This window comes from Bufo gargarizans, chromosome 1 (genome assembly GCF_014858855.1).
Source record: "Bufo gargarizans isolate SCDJY-AF-19 chromosome 1, ASM1485885v1, whole genome shotgun sequence".
Taxonomy (NCBI): Eukaryota; Metazoa; Chordata; class Amphibia; order Anura; family Bufonidae; genus Bufo; species Bufo gargarizans.
The window spans coordinates 689,554,454-689,571,048 of NC_058080.1; the positions used below are offsets into that span (position 1 = coordinate 689,554,454).

The 16,595-nt window shown below is 40.4% G+C and overlaps 1 long non-coding RNA gene across 1 annotated transcript in view; it reads left to right on the forward strand.

Annotated features, from left to right (window-relative positions):
• Positions 1-10,854, forward strand: part of LOC122936331 — a 50,690-nt gene extending 39,836 nt beyond the window's left edge. The window contains exon 2 of the long non-coding RNA XR_006388916.1: positions 10,222-10,854. This is a non-coding gene — a long non-coding RNA (uncharacterized LOC122936331). The remainder of the gene's footprint in view (positions 1-10,221) is intronic.
• The last annotated feature ends 5,741 nt before the right edge of the window (positions 10,855-16,595 follow it).

A 16,595-nucleotide genomic window follows, 5' to 3' on the forward strand; every position in this document is an offset into this window, starting at 1 on the left:
ACCCCCATTAGGGACTACAGCTAGTAACCATGTCATCACCATTGATAATTGACATTCTGGTTCCTCTGCTCTAGTACCTTTTTTAGGCCATGCCAAAATCACCCTCCCCTGCCAGTCCGACACAGTCCTCCACACACCCCTTACACTCCCAAAAAATCACCCACCAGATCACACAGTACTTCAGACCCATTTCTGGAAAAAGAAAACTCGAACACGAGGTTGTAGGGGAGGTATTCAAAAAAGGAAAATCGTCCAAAGACTAGAGATAATCAAATCTGAATCTATTTCTACTGTAAAAATCTTTAATCTCTCTTCTCATATATTGACTGCAACCGAAACCAAGTTAATTGAGAAAGGATTATCCTTCTGTCCATTTAATACTGTAAATCCTTTTGAGCGAAACCTTAGAATTAAAAGGCATTTTGAGGTTAAAAATATAAAACTTCCCCCAAAGAAAAAAATAGACTAATCAATGGAGACGGAATTATCCACATTCACAAGTAATCTCTTGCATTATCTGGATCTATTCCTGCAACCCTATGTACGCACATTACCCAGCTACCTTCACGATTCTAGTCAGCTAATTCGGGAATTAAAAGACATTACTTGGAAAGACTCATATGCATTATTCACCATGGATGTTACAGCCCTATATTCCAACATTCAACATGATTTGGGCATACAGTGTGTAAAAACCGTCCTAGAGAGAGACCCCATTTTGAAACCACCCCAAGCACATTTTCTTCTAGATAGTCTGCGCTTCATTTTAGAGAACAATTTCTTTATCTACAACAGCGTAATATACCATCAACGCAGGGGTACCGCCATGGGTATGAAAGTGGCCCGTCCTTTGCAAATCTTTTTATGGGGGAGTTTGAAAGGCTATACATCCAAAACACAGTACCCCCTATTCAACAACTCGTCTACTACAAACGATATATTGATGATATCTTTATCATATGGGATGGCGATAAAAACACTGCTTTACAATTCTGCAATACTATAAGTAGTACAGGTTGGGGAATTACTTTTACCCCAAAATACAGTAGAAGCAAGATCGAATTTTTAGATATTATTATCTCCACTGAAAATAACCAATTGGCCACTAAAACATATTTCAAATCTATTGATACAAATAGCTATATTCATTTTTCGAGTTTCCATAACAAAAAAGATTGTTGGAAAACATCCCATATAGTCAGTACAAATGAATGCGACGAAATTGTACCCTTGATAGCGATTTTAAAAATCAGGCAAAAATTCTTGAAAGGAGGTTTATTGATAAAGGCTATCCGAGGAAACTTTTAAAAAACGCCTATGGCAGAACCAATACTGACATACAAGAAACCTGTCTACAGCCCACAAAAAAAACAAGGGACACATACAGAAATGAATATAAATTTTGTCACACAATTTAATACATCCAACAACACTATACGCACAATCTTCTCAAAATATTGGCATATCCTATTACAGGAGCCATACCTTGCCGAATATTTACCCCCCAAGCCTAGAATGATCTATATGAGAGCCCCGACGATTAAGAACTTCCTCGCTCTTAGCAAGCCGAAACAACACAAAAAAGTGAGTTCAGATGGCCCACTCTTACCCCCTAGAAAAATAGGCAGCTACAGATGTGGAAAAAGTCAGTGCCTATGCTGTAAGGTTATAACCAATAAATGCACATATTTCTCATCAAATAAAAATGGGACTACCTTTGCGATAAAGCATCACCTAACGTGTCAATCCAGCTATGTAATTTATCTCATTGAGTGTAGCTGCGGGCTTCAATATGTAGGCCGCACAACTCAGGAGTTACACTGTAGGCCTAAACCAGCATAGGCACAATATCCAAAAGCATTACCAAAAACATAGCCTCTCCAGACATTGTGCCTCTACATTAGAGAGAGAGAAACACCCAATCAAGATCACACCAATCGATTACATACCAGAAAACCCATATAATCGGTTTAGTATCCTCCAGCGACGAGAAGTCTACTGGATGTACCAATTAGATACCCTTGCGCCACAAGGGTTAAATTAAATAAATGAGACCATCTTGTAGGGTAATCTATTTCTCTTCATTTCTTCCCTTCCCCCTTCCTTTTTTTTTTAACACCTTATTTTTTTAAACTTTTTTTAAAAACCTCTTTTTTTTTTTTACATTTTTTCACTAATAACTAATATCTAGTGATACTTTACCAAACGGGATTTCACCAAGAATAATTTTTATTATTTTTTATATTTACATAATGGACTTACACACCAGAATATTTTATGATATTATATTTATTTCCTTCCCTGATTGTTCTTTGAAAATCCGGCCATCTATTTTTCTTCAGTTTTTAACTACTAATACTATTCTTATATAGCACACATTTGCAGTACTACATTGCTGCCCAAATAAGTTTGTTAGTTACATTTGTGAAACTGTGTCTATGACAATAATCAATACAGTTTCATAATAAAAAAAAACACATCACTACAATATATTGATACTTACTACCTTCTGGACTTGGAGAGGATAATCTCCCGTGCCTTTTCTGCTCCCCCCTTTTTTAAACAAATTAGTTTTGCAACATATATTCATATGAAAAAGCACCCAACTAAATAAAACCACTATAGTCCAACTGGAGTTTGTACTCTGGTGTATTTCCCAGATATGCGTGTAAGAAACGAATACACCTCCAGATATTGATAGCGCACAGTAATTTTATACTCTATATATATACTTAGTAAGAGATCTACACACCCGCAAACCACCTAAAATGCGGTTAATCCTACCACATTAGTACTGCTATATTTCACAGCACACTCTACAATAAATATCTTCTAAAGGAAACCAGTTCTACTACTAAATAGGTCCGTAAGGACTTTGAAATGCCTGATGACGTATTTTTATTGTCTGTGATACACGCCCATCCCCCGCCCCTTTCCCTCCCCCTGCTCCACCTTTCCTGGGTCTCATGCGCCATTTTTGAGTTTAAATAACCGCTATATGTGAATGCTGCTACATGTTGTACAGGTCCTTCTAAAAAAATTAGCATATTGTGATAAAGTTCATTATTTTCTGTAATGTACTGATAAACATTAGACTTTCATATATTTTAGATTCATTACACACCAACTGAAGTAGTTCAAGCCTTTTATTGTTTTAATATTGATGATTTTGGCATACAGCTCATGAAAACCCAAAATTCCTATCTCAAAAAATTAGCATATCATGAAAAGGTTCTCTAAACGAGCTATTAACCTAATCATCTGAATCAACTAATTAACTCTAAACACCTGCAAAAGATTCCTGAGGCTTTTAAAAACTCCCAGCCTGGTTCATTACTCCAAACCGCAATCATGGGTAAGACTGCCGACCTGACTGCTGTCCAGAAGGCCATCATTGACACCCTCAAGCAAGAGGGTAAGACACAGAAAGAAATTTCTGAACGAATAGGCTGTTCCCAGAGTGCTGTATCAAGGCACCTCAGTGGGAAGTCTGTGGGAAGGAAAAAGTGTGGCAGAAAACGCTGCACAACGAGTGGAGGTGACCGGACCCTGAGGAAGATTGTAGAGAAGGACCGATTCCAGACCTTGGGGGACCTGCGGAAGCAGTGGACTGAGTCTGGAGTAGAAACATCCAGAGCCACCGTGTACAGGCGTGTGCAGGAAATGGGCTACAGGTGCCGCATTCCCCAGGTCAAGCCACTTTTGAACCAGAAACAGCGGCAGAAGCGCCTGACCTGGGCTACAGAGAAGCAGCACTGGACTGTTGCATGTCATTCGGAAATCAAGGTGCCAGAGTCTGGAGGAAGACTGGGGAGAGGGAAATGCCAAAATGCCTGAAGTCCAGTGTCAAGTACCCACAGTCAGTGATGGTCTGGGGTTCCATGTCAGCTGCTGGTGTTGGTCCACTGTGTTTTATCAACGGCAGGGTCAATGCAGCTGGCTATCAGGAGATTTTGGAGCACTTTATGCTTCCATCTGCTGAAAAGCTTTATGGAGATGAAGATTTCATTTTTCAGCACGACCTGGCACCTGCTCACAGTGCCAAAACCACTGGTAAATGGTTTACTGACCATGGTATTACTGTGCTCAATTGGCCTGCCAACTCTCCTGCCCTGAACCCCATAGAGAATCTGTGGGATATTGGGAAGAGAAAGTTGAGAGACGCAAGACCCAACACTCTGGATGAGCTTAAGGCCGCTATCGAAGCATCCTGGGCCTCCATAACACCTCAGCAGTGCCACAGGCTGATTGCCTCCATGCCACGCCGCATTGAAGCAGTCATTTCTGCAAAAGGATTCCCGACCAAGTATTGAGTGCATAACTGAACAGAATTATTTGAAGGTTGACTTTTTTTGTATTAAAAACACTTTTCTTTTATTGGTCGGATGAAATATGCTAATTTTTGGAGATAGGAAATTTGGGTTTTCATGAGCTGTATGCCAAAATCATCAATATTAAAACAATAAAAGGCTTGAACTACTTCAGTTGGTGTGTAATAAATCTAAAATATATGAAAGTCTAATGTTTATCAGTACATTACAGAAAATAATGAACTTTATCACAACATGCTAATTTTTTGAGAAGGACCTGTATATTGTCCTGATAAAGGAGGCTCTCCGCCCCTGAAACGCGTCGGCTGTAAATAAAAAGTATTGTGTTACCAATACTTACCTGTTTCCGACTCCTGCTGACAGCACCATCCTAAAGGTTCAGTTTCTTTCTTCTTCTGCATTTATGTTCCTATAGAGCACAGGCATGGTTCCATAGGAACATAGCAATGGCAAGCTTTGGAGCCTTAAGAAGGCTCGAGGCTACCACAGCAATTTAATGGCTCCCTCAATCTCAGCGCAGGGGACCCGTTCGGGCCTTATGAAGTGCAACACTCCTGAGGAAAGGCCTCTCAGATGCCTTAGTAATAATTGACCATGGTATCTGAGGGGTTAAATGTCTGTGATCGGTGCTATTGTTGATCACAGACATTGCCTCCAGGTGTCTGCTGTGTAAAACAGCAGAAACCCGGCATTTATACTCCATCTTTAAAGAAAAGAAAAGGACAGCATTCATCTTCAAAGGGTTAAAGGTTGAGAATATCATTATCCAACCTCTGTGCTTCTCTTCAGGCACCTCTGCTGTTTTCTATATACTTATCCCCCTCAATGCACAGGAAATGATTGCTCAGCCAATCACTGGTTGCAGCCGTGACCCACTTCAGTCGGTGACTGCCTGAGTGGTCATTTTCTGTTTGTCAAGAAAGACTAAGAAGCAGAGACTGGCAAGGCACAATAAAGAGTTGGAATGGGAGTGGCAGGGATAAGGTGAGGATTATATTTTATGCCATTCTTCGCCTTCTCTAAAAGAATATAATCCACTGGACAATTACTACGTGCCAGCCCTCTTATGGTTATGGGGAGTTGAGCTAGATGAGAGTGGTGGTTGAAGCAATAAGGGTCGTTGTAGTCTTCATGGTGCCTAATTCTGCCTCCAGTGCTGCCCTGTGCCATGCGGGCAGTGAACAGAGGGGAGCACACTTTGTTCCTCTTTTGAGGATACCCTGGACTTTTGGGATTTCCTGCCTGATAGTGGCAGGAGTGCCCTTCATATTAGAATGTTGAGTGGGGTGCAAGGAAGGAGATCAGAAGAGGGCCGGCGGATGGTAGTCACATGACACAGCTAAGGATCAGGATCAGAAGGAAGGTTATAACTCACAAATACAGTCATAGTTCAGAATACCTTCACTTCAATTGACATCATGTACCTTTCTAACTAGTCAGAGAATTAACATATTTTTTTGTGGGAGTGCTTCTTTAATGGTCCTCAACCCTCTGTAAATGTCTAGTGTTTCTTTCATTAGCAAAACTGCTTTTTTCTAGCAGTTTTCCACTCTCAGGAAGGGTGTTTTTCTAGATAACTTCTGTTTTGGCCTATTTTTCAGCATCACTCACAAAACAGTTCTTGTTTCTTGAATGTTCAGTAGTAGACTCTCTACCAACTAACCAAGGGATTATGGGACCAGCCCACTACCCAGCAATGGTAACTAACAACTGCCATTGAACTCTTTCCTACCTATACATAGCCTTTTGGGATACATAGTGCATGTTATGTCTCAGTAAACATTTTAACAGATTTCTAAGTGTAAACCATAGCATTAACCCTTTAGCACTGAACCTGGTATTAACCCTTTAGCAGTTATGGGTCACTGTAAAACTCCTTTAAGAAATTGTTCCTATCTACCAGGAGTGGAAAACATTTGCATCCGACTCACCCTACTTGGGCCATTCTTGTGTAACATTTGGGAGGTATTGTAGGTCTCATAACGTGAATTACTGCACCTCCACATGGGACTGTAAGAAGCAAAATAAGTCACTATCATCGTAAGATTAATTTGCATGAAGAGTTCTAGAGCAGAAGTGGACAGGATTTTTCTACTTTTATTGTGTAAGATGATCTCCTGGGTGGACACAGCTCCATATTTTTGTATGCTTCTTTTAGAGATTTCCTTATATTAGTGACAGTATCCATTATTTACGTATTGCACTTGCTCCACAGACATACCTTCTTCATACATGACCATATGTAGTACCTCAGAGCTTGAGCTACATGCAAATTGTTTGTTGCTTAGAGTTTATGTAATTTATTGCTACGGATACCCTACATGGTTTTTGTATGGGTCCTACAGAGTTAAATCGACCCTGGGACAGCCCCTGTCTGGGAGGTGGACTGGATAACTGCAGTTTAGCTTCTGTTTGCAAAAGAAGTGAGAGGTTGTGTTTTGCATCACAAGTCAGTACTAGGCCTCAACTACAGGGATTAACCATCTCTGCATGATCTACCAAAAGTGAAGCATCTATACATTGTATTACTCCAGAAAAAAAGAGAAAGTTCTAGGATCTGTAACGACTGACCAAACTGAGTGAGTAAGGTACATTGCTGCCTAAGAACTTATAGACTTTACTGCTGTGAGTGGGATACTGCTAAGACACTGTCCACACTTGAACACAACCTGGACAGTCATATCTTAAATCCTGTATGCCTCAGGTGCAGATTAATTTCTCACAATATTACTGCCATCCTCAGATTCTACAGAGAAACAGACTTGAAGTTAGTTGAACCGAAACCTGGGATATACCCATGCAAAACCATCTGGGGAGAATAGCACTGTATATTGTTAGAACGGTGTTCTGAGCCTGTTGGAAGTACTACAACCCTCATTATGTACTTCAGTAAAGAGGCACGTTTATTCTGTTACATCTGGCCTGGTTACTGAATCCATTTGCTGGCTACAGCACAAACATCTCCTGCCTAGCATCCACACCAAAAACTTTAACACCAAGCACACCCCAACTACCATCTCGTGTGCCCCAAGGGAAGAAAGGGTGCATCCTTTTTTCACTGCTCTGACAGCAACGGTGTGAGGAAAACCACTGTGATAGACTTTTGCAGCCAGAGGACATATCACTCCCATCCTCCACTCTGGCTCCTCAGGGGGCTTATGGCACATACTGCTCTCTGATCTGCTCCTTGCCAGCATATATTACCTGACAGGGATTGTGTGAAACCCAGACCAGCTGGAAGCACTGGTTAAGACTTTTTGTCAATGAGAATTTAGAAAAGGGTGGTGACAAGAACAATGAAACACCCACCTACAAAGTGACAGTTTTCTGGCAGCAGAACAGCCAGGTGACCTGACATTAAGGCCTAGGGGTCATTGCTGTAAGGTCCACAGGTACGGTAGATCATTATCTACTATTTGGCCACCACTGATCTAGAGGTTTTAATCTAGAGACCCCTTTCTTTGACAGGCAGTGGCCATATCCAGGGGCTCTGAAGACAAGACGTAGCACCGAAGATTAAGACATTAAAACTTGTCATGGCATTTCCTCCATGTATTTCCATAAGACTATTCTTCTGGAAATAATTTTGGTAACACCAGTTATTTGACCTCTTTAGGAATAATGCCATGGATGTAATTATTACTGCTGTGGCTCATACATAGCATAGAATGACACTTTACAGTACTTGCTGTATATCACATAACAATGAAGTGTTAGAGTATCTGTGTAAACTTGTATTACTCCTGGAGCGCAGATGTCTTTGTAAGATCTAAGAGCAAATCTGAATCCTGGAGAGTATGTTACAGATTACTTTGATGAGACAAGATCAGCCAGACACTGAGGTGTCATATCTGGTTGTAGATTGTCAGTTGTCTCAAATATAAAATAATATATTTATTGATATATCTTGCAAGACCAAAGGCTTTACTTGAAAATTCTGGGTCTTGATGCATTTACATTTACAATAATGGTGTTATCTTATGGGACAGAGGGGACTTTTTAGGTTTTCTCCGTCTCTATGGTCCAGGTGTCAGAAGCCCATGTATGAAGCACTTGTTGTCCAGTATAGCAAACCTTGCATAAAATCAATGACATACAGTACATACAGCTGTTTACAAACCCAAATTGCACCCTGAGTTTTCTTACTATTCATTTTACGTGCTTCATTAGCTAATGAATCAGGATATCACTATGCGCTCACGCGATTCTACTGTGATCACTAGCGCTGCTACATCTGTAGATCACCAAAGTGTCAAAGCATCATGTCTGCACCTAGGGGTATTGTCAATACCAGGCATAGCTGATCAGTATGGATCCCTAACTGTAAAACAAGCTAGGGGTCTAGTTTAGAGCCTAACGCCACCCAATACCTGAAATGTCACATATCATGGGTGTGAGGAATATGGATTAATATTTACTGTCAGCCATGTTCCCACACCAACCATCTGCTGAAAGGTAGCAGAGGTAGTGAGCTCCACAGGATGGGGGGCTGCTTCAAAGCCAGCCAGATGGCAGAGAGCATCTAGCAGTCCACCTTTGTTTACATTTCTCACCTCCATTCAGCCAGCCAGGAATCCAGCTAATGGAACAGGAAAAACTTCCCTGCAGGGGGTCTAGGCCATTCCCCAGTTCAATTAACATTATCAGACATCATGGAACTGGCGGTTCATAAGGAATTATGAATCACCCTTCCATCACAGACATAAACCAGATGCATATTTGTGTCCCTGTGGCTACGATGAACAGGCCCGTGGTCATAGCTTGGTGGCGGGATGCCAGGGAGGGGAGATATACATATCTCCCTACAGAAACCAAATAACGGTACCATGCTTGGACTCTACTGGTAGCCGGAACCCAGGCGGATCCATTGGTCCCAGAACCACCTCCCTGCAACATTCTGGTCTGAAGCCATGAGCCATAATCAGTTTTGTGGCTCATGCGCTGCCAGCCCAGCAAAGGGGGTGGCCTCCTCCCAGACGCCGTGAGGGGAGGGGCCGGCTACAGGTTAAAAGACTTTTGCCAGCAAGCGGGCCTTCGGCCAAGTAATACGCTACCGCGGGTTGGTTTCTTACCCTATATAACCCCGTTAGTGGACCGGGCTTATAGCAAACAAGAAACTGGTGGCAGTCTTCCCGGGCTGAGAACACGCTGTTTCACTGGGGCAGTGAAACGGCTCTCACAGCTTGTTGGCTTGTTGCCTCTCTGTGTCCGTGTGGACAGGAGGAGTAATGAGAAAACTGTACCAAGTCTGACCTTACCCACTCCTCCATGAGGACGTAACGTCATGCCTTGGTAACCAGTGACCATACCATATCTCGCTGGATCTACGTAGTTGACGTCCGACGTCAGTCTGGGTATGGTATTCGTCACAATGGGATTTTAAGGATTTGTCCAGGAATTTAGGAAAGAGCAGAAAATGGTATAAAATAAAAAAAATAACAATTACTAACTAATTATATCCACTAGCGCTTCAGTGGTTCTTACCTCCCCACCACTTCTACCCTTGATGACGTCATGTATATTATTCACATGACTGCTGAAGATAATTACTGGCTAGTGATTAGCTGCAGAGGTCAACTTCATGATCTATGTGACACGTTGAAGAATTTGATCTAGAATTCGATAGGCACAAAAAACAATATAACATAAAACAAGAAAAATGGAAGAACATACTAAATAACTAAACTATTGTATTACTATTCTAGTAATATAATAATTACTATATTACTATATATGATAACACAATGAAGTCTAATACTTTTATGACTTGACTGAACAAATGTAAATGTAAAATTACCTTTAGAAGCTTAATCCATAGGCAATGTTCTTTTTTTTTCTTCTTCTTTGTTTCTAGTACTAAAAACCTATTATACATTTCCTTTTGTTACAGCATTGGGATACCCAAGTGTTGGATCAACCAAATGGAACCGTCATCCTTCTAACCATCGGCTGGGATATAAGACTCACCTGTGTAACCTGAGTATCCTCTTCAAACTCTCGCCTTTGATTTGACTTTCACAGACCACTACGTTCTGTTTCTTCCCATCTGTCTGCTATCATGTTAACAAGCAAAAGAGAATCTCAGCAGTTCATTGACAACATAATAAAATGGGATTTGAATTTCACTCTTCAAAGAATAGTTTCCTATCAAACCCAGTCTCCGGTATCTCTGCAAGCCTCACTAGTCAGGCCATTAGGAAGGGCTGGTTCTTTAATATGCAAGCTAAAGCCTATACATTGAGTTCAGCTTGGTGGCGCCTTTTCCTAAATTTGTAAAATAACTTACACCTACGAAATTCAGCATTAACAGAAAATAATTGGTATGCCTCTAACAGGTAGACAAGCATTTCTATACTCATTTTTATTGTATTTGTATTTTGCAACCAAGTTCTGATATTATCATTAAAGGGGTTAGCCCATGAAAAGTAGTACTCTGCAGTGAATGTATCAAATATTATTGCAATATACCAGTGTTTTTAATGATTCTTTTTGTGTACATTAAAGTTTCCTTTCTGGTAGTGCCTCCTGCTGTCTATCCTTCTGAAGTCAGTGGTGGTCTAACATGCTCAGTAGCTTTGCTTCCCCTCAACACTGGGGTAGGGATCTCATGGAGAAGCACATGAAGCAGCACAGACACCTTTCATTCATCTCTACTTCAAAATCCATATAAATATATAGCTATATCCCTTTCTATACAGCAGAAAATATGTATCTCTGGGGATATAATTGGAAGAACTATTTTCTATGCAGAAGTGGAAGAGGTTAATACAAGCTAATTGCAATGCATTCTGGTTCATGCAGGTGCTTGATGAGCTGCTGCCCATGCACACAAAAAAAGAAAGTTTTCCAGGAATATCAGCAGAAAAGTGTTAAATTCACAGCATAAGCGCTTTAAGGCTGTGACAACATGGTAACCACATTTGGTCATCTGCAAGTCATGAATAAACTGCAGCATTAATGTGACCTCAGTCTTCTTCTATATGATAAAAGTTGGAGGGTAACTTTTCAAGCAAGGCAAAAGAAGAAGGTTGTGCCTTTGGAGATTGCCTGTAAAACTTAAGCCTACATGTTGATATGTAGCCCTGGCCTAAAAGAAATGTAATAAGGTATATGGCTTCACTATTTGCAAACAAACTATGTAACACCTAAAGGAGAAGAAGACCAAAATCCATTTTCTGACATGGAATAAGCGGACATAACACAAGATGATATTGGTATGTTCCATGATCCCAGACCTAAAGAGGTTGTCTATAAAAAGAAAAAAAAACATGGTTGCTTTCATTGAGAAATAGTGCCTCTTATATCACTCTTGCCTTTGGCATTAGAGCTTAGGCTTATTCAAGTGAATTCAATAGTAGACAAAGCTCATAGACCAGAGTGATGCTATTTCTGGAAGAGAGCAGCCATGTTCTGTAAATCTCATTCAACCCCTTTCAAACCACAGGGGTCTGCAAAGCTTTCCGAGTTTGTCTGCCCTTTCTACCTAATTGGCTAGTGTGAATAAAGATTGCAGTAAAAATGGTTGTCATCAACAAGGTAGGTAAATGCAAGTGGAGCTCAAAGTAACATTTATAGTAGGTACTGCAAAACATTCTGTCTCTTCTTCAGCCATCTCTAGTCAACAATAACACTTCTTGTCCGGTGAGAACGGTTTCATTCCCATTATAGAACGGAAAGTCTGAATGTAAATGGACAACAGATCCTCATCAACAAGTTTTTAAAATTAGTTCTAATACGTAAAACCTTCTTTGAAAGTATTGCCGAAATTAGAAGACCGCATTTCATATGTTCTTATAGGCGTTAATAAAATGGGGGCTTCTGTTCAGGATCCTCATTATTTATCCATCTTTCACTCTGGAGGATCTTCTCTACCATCCAGTACACAGATTGTCCATTAATTTGATTGTGTAATACTTAGTGTTCCCTGTGGTGACGCTGAAGATAAATTAATCCCTTACTGCCAGGTTTCCCCACAGATTACAGCTAATGGCTATGATTCCTACACCCCTGATCAATTTAGTGTCAAGGAACCTTTCTAACAAGTGTGGATTGTCCCAAAATAAAAGACAGTCCTTTTAAGATATAGAAAACCAATATACTTCATATACACTAACTGTGCTATTTCTGCTCAAAACTGGATCAGCACTGTGCTGACAGTAGAAAAGGGTGAACAGGTAAAAGTCATAGCATTCCCTGCATTAGTAATCAGATTTTCCTAGATTTGTTGCACATGGCTGTGTTAAACTATATCTTTTGTACACTGCTAAAATAAAGTCCCCCATTCCAGAGCTTGAGTCTGTACTGTAACCACAATTTCATTCAAAGGTTCAGATTTCTACCAGATTCTATTGAAAATTGACAGGGAAAAATTGTGGCATGGCCTAACGGATGTAGAGTATATACAACGTTTTTTTTCCCCACCCAACAGCAGCACGAAACGCCATATGCACTCCATGCAGATCGCTCTGTCATGTACCTGAGCTATAAGGTAAGCTGAGAATAGAGAAGGGTAAAAATAGAAGGGTAAAAGCCATACCATACGATTCCCCACCTAAACCTACATTAGTAATCAGATATACAAAAACACATTTAGATTTAATGGCCGTATTATAATACATGTTCATTTTGTATACATGCCTCCTGTCATGTGCCTGGTTCGAAAGATGGATAGATTTTAGGCTAGTTTCATATCTTTGGGGTCCATGTTCGGTTAGTTGACTTTGCATCTTTATGTTGATTTCCATTTTCTACAGAGTAGCTCTAACCATACCCTGTTTTTCTTCACTTTTGTCCCAATTTTTCTCCCCACTAATTCACAGAATCCTACCAACATGGATACCAGGCTCTTTTTATTAGCCAATTAAAGGGGAAGGTCATGATGCAGTGCTGCTCTTCTTCACAGGTCAGGGAGATCTCAGTCACAAGTGCTGGTGGTTCTCATTATTTTTATGGGAAACTGAGTAAAACAACGCATTTCTTCTGATCTTCTATTTAAAACTGCGGAAATGTTACAATGTGTAGCTTTGCTGTCCGCTTTCCCCTTGAGCAAAACCTGAAGGTAATTAATAGCAGAGGTATTAAGGGTTATTGTGGAGCTTCACCGCGCTGATTAGTGAAGTACTAGGAGAACTACACAGGTCTGGTTAGCAGTAGAGTTAATGATTGTCCGCCTACAGCTGTAACATTTTGGGCAGCATCACCTCCTTGATAATTAGCTTCCTCTTCCCCTCTTCCTCACTACCCCCCACATTTTCTAGACTTGTCTTTTCTTCTATCCCAGGGTGGGCTTAGACCTTTGGTTGCCTGAGGCAGTAACCTGAGTAATGCCCTTCTCTTTTCAGCTTGCATTTGTCTAATATAGAAATGTGGCAGATCTGAATTCATTTCTCAATTATCTAGCATTCGTATATAAAATAGGCTTTTAAGTCAAATAAAAAATATAGGAACTTCTTGAAATTTGATGCATGTCTATAATTCAATCTATTCTAAATCTTGGGGATTTATTCTAATTTTACTATATGTAAGCATGGCTATAATCCACATAAAAAGAGAATTATATTGCGTACACCCAGTTAATAATGTGGAGGTATGGCCTAGTCCTTTATATAGACGAAAGAAAAGAAAGTAAAAATTACCCAAACATTTTATAAACCTGATTTAAATAAAAATAGAATTTTAATATGACAGTGTAATAAACTTACCTGTTCGGGCTCCAGTGCTGCAACCCTCAGGAGAGACGTGCTGCTGGGCCACGCTGCCTGGTGATGGAACTGCATTTTTAGTAACAGGATGCAATGCTCTGTTTCTCCAGGCAGCGAGCATGTACTGGGGGAAATTAACAATGGGTTGATTAGCTCAGCTGATCTATTACTGTGTACTAGTGTTTTTGACTAATGGACTGCTGAGTCATGAACCTATCAGGTTTTGATCCAGGGACTCAGTACTTTATTTAAATCCCTTTCTCGTCATACACTGTTGTCAGTGATATTCTTGTTTGGCTCACTAGCCAGCTTCCCTGTTCTCTGTTCCTGCATTTGCATACTTATTCCTTTGTGCTTCTGACCCCGTCTTGTCTTCTGACCACTCTCTGTCTCACGTGTTCAGTCCTGTGCAGCCTGTCTAGTTCTGATCTCAGCTTGCCTACTCTGACCACTCTCTGTCTCTCCTTTGGTACTGTGTAGCCCGTCTGGTTCCATACCCATTTGTCCGTCTCCACTTATTTAGAGTAGGGACAGTCGTCCAGTTGCGGTTCTGCCAAGTAGGGCTTATACTGCAATTAGGTAGGAAAAGCGGGTTGGATTCTAGGTTAGGGCTCACTGTCCTTGTCTGTCCATACCTACAGACGTTACAGACAGACACCCATACTTCCTAAAAGTACAAAAAAAAAAAACATTGACAATTTTCTGTAACAACGAATCAAGTAATACGTGGGAAAAGTCGAAGACTATTACAAGGTCTAGACCATGAAAAGAATACAAATTGAAATATGATAAGGCCTAATGTACATAGCAGAGACATCTGCACAGTGCCTGTATGGCAAGACAAGGAGTCCCTATGGATACATATGAAGTCTTAGTCAATCTACATGTCACTGTCTGGTCAGTACAGAGATCTATCCCGTCATCTATTTATCCCCAGGACTGTGACTGTGACGAGGGGACATCCTCTGCGTCTGGAGGAAAGAAGGTTTGTACACAAACATAGAAGAGGATTCTTTACGGTAAGAGCAGTGAGACTATGGAACTCTCTGCCTGAGGAGGTGGTGATGGTGAGTACAATAAAGGAATTCAAAAGGGGCCTGGATGTATTTCTGGAGCGTAATAATATTACAGGCTATAGCTACTAGAGAGATATCGTTGATCCAGGGATTTATTCTGATTGCCTGATTGGAGTCGGGAAGGAATTTTTATTCCCCTAAAGTGAGGAAAATTGGCTTCTACCTCACAGGGGTTTTTTGCCTTCCTCTGGATCAACTTGCAGGATGACAGGCCGAACTGGATGGACAAATGTCTTTTTTCGGCCTTATGTACTATGTTACTATGTTACTATGTTACTGCATGGTGTTATATTATGTAGGCACTAACCCCTAATAGCATATAATAAAATATGTAATGGAAAATGGTACACTTTGTTTTCCTTAGTTGGATTCCATAAGAATCAGTAAAAAAAAAACTCTTTGTACAGCTGTATGAACCTAGGGGAATATGGAGGCATAGTGTGACCCATAGGCTTTTATGAGTGCTGCATTATTGAGCTGTGTAGGTATTGGTAAAGAGCTCTAATATGGCTGTGTGCATGAGACCTAAAGACAAAAAAAAAATTAACTCTTCAGATTTCATAATGTATGTAATACTGTACATGCACCCTTAATGAAAACATATATTGTATCAATAATTCATCCCACAATTTAAATAAATATAACAGAGGTTTAGGCATAATTAATAATCAGGCAGAAAAATAATATGAAAAGCTCCCATGAAGGACCTCACATGGAAGTCTGTCAGGGACCTCAAGGATGATAAGAAAATTCCTTGGCTACACATAGTTTGTATTGCTATGATGAGCAGGATCAATTTCTTGTATAAAGCTGTAAGAAAAATCTAGATCAAATGATATTGCACGGTACAGGTGGAATGGTGACTAATGGACTTAGATACACGATGATAAAAATATTGCCTTGTACTTCCAGTCCTGTTGGAATCTCCTTCCTAGGAAACTATCACTCCCAACGTCATATTCTGTAGACTAAACTTGCTTCCCCCAATATTTTCGGGTGTTGTCCCAGCACGTTGTCGTTCAAATTAGATGATAGCCTACCATAGTTAGACCGTTGTGATTGATGTACCTTCAGTATAAGAATACGTAGATGAAGTTGCAGAAACTGGCTTGAGGAGCCACTGATGCTCTTGGTCTATTTACAAGAAATGCCAAAATGAACAAATTACAGATATAACTAAAGATGGCGGCATAGAAATCCCAGTTATCACAAATGATTGAGCAATAACTATATATGGAACAGCTATCATTTTCTATTTACATGGGCCGATACCTAGGGAGGGACCACTAGTTCAGCTGCATATATATGCAGCAATTATCCCCTAGGCAAGATTACTACTACAATCGCTTGACCCCAGACAGATTCATTATTCCAGTAGAAGATCCTGGTTCACACAGGATGATGCACTGCCGACAAACAATGACTTTAGGGGCCGCATTTATGACAGGATAACCCAAAACAAGCATTTGATCATTTGTCAGGTGATC